Genomic DNA, 6674 nt, shown 5'->3' with positions numbered 1-6674 from the left:
GCAGCCTAGCAGGAGCATGGGCAGCCTAGCAGGAGAATGGGCAGCCTAGCAGGGTCCATGGCATCAAAGAGAATTAACTGCTCTGCTGGTAGCTAGCAACTGCTAGTAGCTTCTCAGCTAGGGGGTGGGACTTTGTGTCCATCTTTTCTCTCCATTATGGGGTTTTATCTGGCTTGACCTTGCTTGTTTTTTTGTTCTTGTTGGTAGTAGTGGTTGGGTTTTCATGTTTTGATTTTTTGGAAACTGGGTCTCACATAATCCAGGCTAGTCTGGAACTCACTCTACAGCTAAAGATGACCTTGATCTCCTGATGTATCTGCCTTCATCTCCTAAGTGCTGATATTTCCTGTGTAAGCCACCATGGCTGGATATCATCATCATCATCATTATTATTATTAAATTTCAATTAGCATACAGAATGAGGGTTTTTTTTTTTTATAAAAAAACGTATAACTCCCATTTTATTTGTCCGAAGTACTTTTTCTTTTGTCCTTCTGTCTTTACATGGGCTTTGGTGGAGGTCGTGGTGCAGCACCAGCAGATGTAAGCCCTGGTGGGGGTGTCCCATCCTTCCTTCCGGGCCTCACAGGATCGATTCCTGACCACCTTGCTGTGAACAGCACAGCTCACGCAGTCATGCAACTTGACGTGGAGCTGGGGAAGCACGTGAGTGCTGAAGACACTGGCTTTAGATACGTCCCTGACAGCAGCGGCCTCTGCAATGTTCCGGATAATAAACATCTTAATGGCCTTGTCCTTGGGCACACACCACATGCGTTGTTCATGCAGCAAATTGGCTGCACGTGGCGTGGCCCTTTTTAGCACGACCGTTGTTTTTCCTTTTTTTTTTTTTTTTTTTTTTTTTTTTTTGGTCATCTTGGAGCCAAAACCAGAAAGACCACAATGAGTTTTTTTTTTTTATGACATTAAAAATGTTTTGCATTTATGTATAGGTCAGAGGACAACTTATGGGAGCTAATTCTTTTCTTCCACCATCTGGGTCCTGAGGATTGGACTTAGGTTATTAAGTTTGGTGGCAGGTGCCTTTCCTCACTGAACTATCCCAGCAGGCCATCAGAACAACACTTTCATACCTACATACCACTGGCTTTCTCTCCTATTCATCCAAGTCTTCACTGGTCATCTCTCCGCCACATAGTCCCCGTTTTGCTTTCATGACAGACAGACAGACGTATCTAGATTTTACATAGAAACAAAACACATTACTTTGCTTTTGTCCCCCTTACCATCCCCCATCCCACTCTCTAGACTCTTCCTTTGCCCTGCATAGTCCTTGTTCTTCTCTTAGGTCACATATAAGTTTATATGTGCATGTGTATTCTACATATGAGAAAAAGCGCCTTTCTCAGTCTGGCTTATTTAACATGATAAATCAATCCATTTTCCTGAAAATGTCATGACATCACTCTTTTTTATGACTGTTTAAAAGTCTATTATATTTGTGTATACATGCATATATGTATATATATATCACAGTTTCTTTATTTAGTGGGCACGTAAGCTGGTTCCTTATCTTGGCTATTGTGAACAGTGCAACAGTAAACATGGAGGTACAGGTACCTCTGTGGTATCATAACTTAGATTCCCTCAGCTATACCCGAGGATAACTGAGTTGTATCTGTTTCTGTCTTTAGGTTTGTTTGGTTTTATTTTTAAATCTTTTATTATTTTCATTTATGTGTATATGCATGTGGAGGAGGGGGCATGTGTACATTCATGCAGTACCCATTGAGACCAGAAGAGGGCATCAGATTTCCTGGCACTAGAGTTACAGGCTGTTGTGAACTGCCAGGGGGTGGGCGAGGAACCAAACTTGGGTCCTCTGCAAGAGCAGCCAGTGCTCTTAACTGCTAAGCCATTATCCAATGCCACCCTTTAGTTTAATAAACAGCCATCATACCAACAGCTTAAATTCCCAACTGCCGTGTGTGTGTGTGTGTGTGTGTGTGTGTGTGTGTGTGTGTGTGTGTGTTACCCTTCCCTGTTTCCTCATATCCTTGTCAGGAGTGTTATTCATTTTCTCAGTGATAGCCATTGTGACTGGGGGAAGATTGTCTCAATGCAGTTTTGATTTGCACTTCCCTGATGGCTAACGATATTGAATGGGTTTGTGGGTATGAATGTGTGTGTGTGTGTGTGTGTGTTATTTGGCCATTTTGTATGTCTTCTTTTAAGGACTGTTTGTTCAATTCATTTTGCCTATTTATTTAACTTTTTGGTGTCTAATTTTTGGAGTTCTTCATAGATTTCAGGTGTTAATCTCCTATCAGGTGTGTGGTTGACAGGCCCTTTCCCGTCCTGTGGTTCTCTCTTCCCTCTGCTGCGCAGAAGCGCCTTTCATCCTGTGATCTGATTTGTCCAGCTTTGTCATTATTTTCTGAGTTAGTGGGATCCTGCCTGACAGTTTCAGCGTTTCAGGCACTGTATTGAGGTCGCTGACCAATCAGCGTGATGTTGAGTCTGTGCAGGGATGAAGGCAGTCTAGGTCCACCCATCTGCACATGGCTGTCCAGCTTTTCCAACTCTGCTTCTCCGGAACTGTCTTCTCTGCAGTGTATGTTTCTGACACCTTGTCAAACCTTAGGTGGCTGCAGCCAGGGATTATTTCTAGGCCTTTTGTTCTAGTCTGTGGGTCTTTTTGTTTGCTTTGGAGCCAATTCTGTGCTGTTCCTGTCATTATGGCTTTGTGGTAGTTTGTGGGCAGGTAGAGAGATGCCACCAGCACAATGTTCTCAACCTGGGGGTCATGACCCCTTTGGGTGTCAAATGACCCTTTCACAGGGGTCATCTAAGACCACTGGAAAAAGTACAATTCATAACAGTAGCAAAGTTACAGTTATGAAGTAGCAATGAAATAATTGTATGGTTGGGGGGAGGGGAATCACCACAACATGAGGAACTGGATTAAGGAGTCACAGCGTTAGGAAGGCTGAGAACCACTGCCCTAGCATAACTCTGTAAGATCTCTTTGTCTACTTGGGGTCTTTTGTGCTTTTATATGAATTTTAGGATAAATTTTTCTAGTTCTGTGAAGAATGTCATTGGCATTTTAATGAATGTTACACTGAATCGGAAGATCACTTTGGTAATATGACATTTCCCAATCATGTTTTATTTCTCACTTAAAATGTGGGCAAACAGGAACAGGCAGTCCTGGCTCACAGGGACCTCTGATGCTTTAACTACACCACTGGGGGGAAAACACGATTCCCAGGGTCAAGTCAGCAGGAAAAATGAGGCTGGGAGATTGGAGGGGCCACCCATGTCCCTGCCATTCCTCTGGTGGGATTGGCCACACAGTCCCCTGCCTGCAGTGGCTAAGAGGGGCTGTCTGCCATTAAGAAGGGAAGAGGAGACTGGCCAGTAGCCTCAGACACAGTGACGGAAGGAACAACTCCTCAACTTCTCCCATCCATCTGAGAAAACAGGCTGGTAGCAAGCAGGAGATTGCTATCACTCGAAGAGCAAGAAGAACCAAAGCACAAGCCACTTCAGGAGCAGACTGTGTGGAAGAAGGGCATTCTACGGCTCTTGCTGAGGGGGCCCTGTCTCCAGTATCGTCCAGCTTAGGAGACTCTGTCGGACATTTGCTTCCGTGTTCCGCCTTTGTTCTTTCACCACTTTGTTCACTAACTAAACGAACAAACAGCCTTTCCATACTGAACTGTGGAAAGTAGAGGCGAGGAATGGGTCTCTGCAGGGAGGAGGAGGCAGAGGGGAGGGCGCACCCATCGGAAGCTTGCGTGGGTCCAAAGCCACCGGAAGAGAGGGAACTGAGGGCCTGTCCCAGGTGGGGCAAGCATCTCCAGCCTCCTGCGGCTCTTCCCCCTTTCCGAAGCCCAGGTTTTTCGGCAGAGATAGGGCTAACTAGAGCATCAGGTCCCACTTCATACAGAAAGAGCAACAGCTGGGGTGGGGGTGGGGCTGAGGACCGGGCGATGCCTTAGTCCATAAAGTGCGTGCTGCACAGGCTTTCGAACACAATACTCTTTCTCCACACAAAAGAAATCTTCCCCAAAGCCATCTTCTGGAGTCACACTGACCAGTCCTGGTCCAGCCCCTGGCAGAGGACCCGAGAGGGCTTCAGACCTTCCTACAAAGCGAGCCTGCCCCACCTTTGTTTACAGCCCTTTTTTATCCAAGCCCCAATAAGCCCCCATTTGCACAGCCATCTGTTCCTGCCAAGGCTGGATTGTTAGCTGGTTGCTGTGTATGCAGCGGAGTGCACTGCATCTGCGCCAAGTGTGTGTGTGTGTGTGTGTGTGTGTGTGTGTGTGTGTGTGTGTGTGTGTGTGTGTGTGCAGGCTTGTGGGCTAGGCACTGCAGACAAGGATCGAGTCAGCAGACAATGAAGCTGCTCAGTCCATTGTTCCAAAGCTCTGGGCTGGAAGCACCTGCTTCCCTGAAACCCAGGAAATTCTCAGTGCAGGACAAAGCCTCCAGATGGAAGGAATTAGCCAAGCGGTGTTAGTGGCTCAAGCAGAAAGTCAGGAGCAACCTCCTTGGCCCCAATTTCCTTTTTTTGCCTTTCAGAGTTTTAAGCTTTGGCTTTGGCCCTGGTTTTGACTGCTTAACCAAGTGGATGGCTGCTTAGCAGAGCTGCAGAGGGCCAGCTTCCCGAGGCTGTACCACAGGAATCACCTTGTCAGAGCACTCCCAGACATGCCTGGGTGTGGGAGAGGACAGGAACACAGATGGCAGGAGAGAGAGAGAGAGAGAGAGAGAGAGAGAGAGAGAGAGAGAGAGAGAGAGAGAGAGAGAGAAGTTGGCTTTTGCAAATGAGCTCAGAGCTCCCAGACAGGAGCTGAGGTTTCTGTGAGCCTGGCTTGTTCAGTCTAGACTCTGTTTTCCTCGCTGTTCCCTCTCCCTACACACAATGGGGTGGGCATGGGGTTAGGGGAGAGGTGAGGAAGAGAGAGAGACATACACACAGAGACAGGCAAAGAAAGAGAGGCAGAAAGAGAGAGACAGAGAGAGAGAGACAGACAGACAGACAGACAGGCAGAGTTCATTCTATCCTCTGAGGGGCAGACCTAGTCTTAGATGGAAAAGGCTGGGCTTCCAAGTATGTGGCAGCTAAGGTCTTGCTTTGTTCCTAGGCAGAATCTGATGGAAATCACACGAGCATCATGGGCATCTAGCACACCCGCAACAGGCCCAGGCTTGGGTGGTATAGCCAGACCAAATTTCGAGCTCTGGGCTCAAGAGCAGCCCTGAGACCTGCCAGAGCTCACAGGCCCCAACGGGCTGAGGCTGGGGCCAGTTGAGCTTTTGCCTCTAGACCTAACACCTAGGATAGCACATTTGCTCACATCAGCACTCATTAAACTGTCGAATCACTGGTTGGGTGAGTGTGGGATTTAAGTTGGGGTAACTAGTTAGTGCCCTACCTGGTGGCCCAAGGAACCAGAAAGAACGTGGGCATCAGGGTTCCTCCCTGAAGAAGTGTGCCCCACTATGCCAGGCTGCAATAGGCAAGGAGAGAACCTCTCTCCCCAACCCCAGCCCCTCACAGGGCTCCTGCGACCTCAGGCAAATGTGCAGTTACAGAATTGCATCCCGCCTCCCCACCACGAGATCTGTGCAGTTGGAGTTTTATGAATTCATTAAATGTGCTTGCAAACTTGTAAGGGAACAGCGCTGCCCTGCAAGGAGAGCTACAAATTGGTACAGTCCCTGGGAGAGCTCGGTGGTAATTCCACTTGCCTCCTAGGCCAAATGGCTTTCCTGCTTTCCTTGCAGTTCCTTGGCCTGAAAAGAGAGAGTAGGGCCTCTGGGTACCCTGCTTGAGTTCTGAAGAGCTGCATGGTGTCTTCCTTAGAGACCTGGGGTGACCAGAGTGAGAGGCAGGGAAGGGGTTCCCTTCTCTACATTCAAGGCCATTACCTCAATTACAGTGGCTACGGAGGCTGTTCTGGGACATTTGGAGAATGTCCACACCCCCTGCCTCTCACCCCTGCTAAGCAGACCTAAGCACAAACCCTGTGTTTCCTATGCAAACGAGATTAACCTTCTGTGTCCCCAAGCCCTCCGTAGGCCATCATGGAGTTGGCATCATTGTGCTCATTTTCATCTGTCTGCCTGCTCCCCCCCAAAAAAAACCACTTCATGATGGATCCCTGAAGATACAAATCACATGTGTGCAGGGTCGGGGACCTAGAGAGGTTCTGTAAGCCTGCAGGAGGGGCCGGAAGTCAGTGTCTCCTGGGTGGATTTGAACTCAGTGTGAACTAGCTTGATCTCTCTAGTCCTCCAAGTGAGGATCCCACCCACACTGAGACTTTATGCCCCAAGTTTGTGTTAGACACCAGGTGAGGAAAGAGGGGGCTGTTTGGATGTGGCTTGGCAGCTGTCTTGCACCTTCAAAGCCGTCACCTCAGTAAATCTCAGTGCTGGTTATCTTTCCTGTGTCTGTCAGCATTCTGCTATTTAACAGTCAGCCTGGAAAGTGCTGTCATTTCCGGGAACAGGTCTGAAGAGTTGGGTCCCTCCTTTGTTGGCTCCGTTTGTTTTTGGGCGGTGGAGGGACTGTGTCATTTGCAGAGAACATGTTTTGGAGGAGGCTGGGTCCCACCATCTCCTTCTCTTCCCTTCCTCTTTTTTTTTCTTACTTTTCATGTGGTAGCTAGCCCAGGCTAGCTTCAAATTCCCTA

The 6674-nt window shown here is 48.1% G+C and overlaps 1 pseudogene across 1 annotated transcript; it reads right to left on the bottom strand.

The window, feature by feature from the left end:
• Window positions 1-500: 500 nt before the first annotated feature.
• Window positions 501-1257, bottom strand: LOC311588156 (small ribosomal subunit protein eS26-like; annotated as a pseudogene). Its single transcript has 2 exons — window positions 1248-1257; window positions 501-876 (listed from the first exon to the last, which is right to left on the bottom strand). The product of its transcript is annotated as a small ribosomal subunit protein eS26-like (transcript).
• Between the last annotated feature and the right edge of the window lie 5417 nt (window positions 1258-6674).

The sequence above is a fragment of the Acomys minous genome (genome assembly GCF_964271855.1).
Source record: "Acomys minous genome assembly, chromosome: 17".
Classification (NCBI taxonomy): domain Eukaryota; kingdom Metazoa; phylum Chordata; class Mammalia; order Rodentia; family Muridae; genus Acomys; species Acomys minous.
This window is presented reverse-complemented; position numbering and strand designations above follow the sequence as displayed.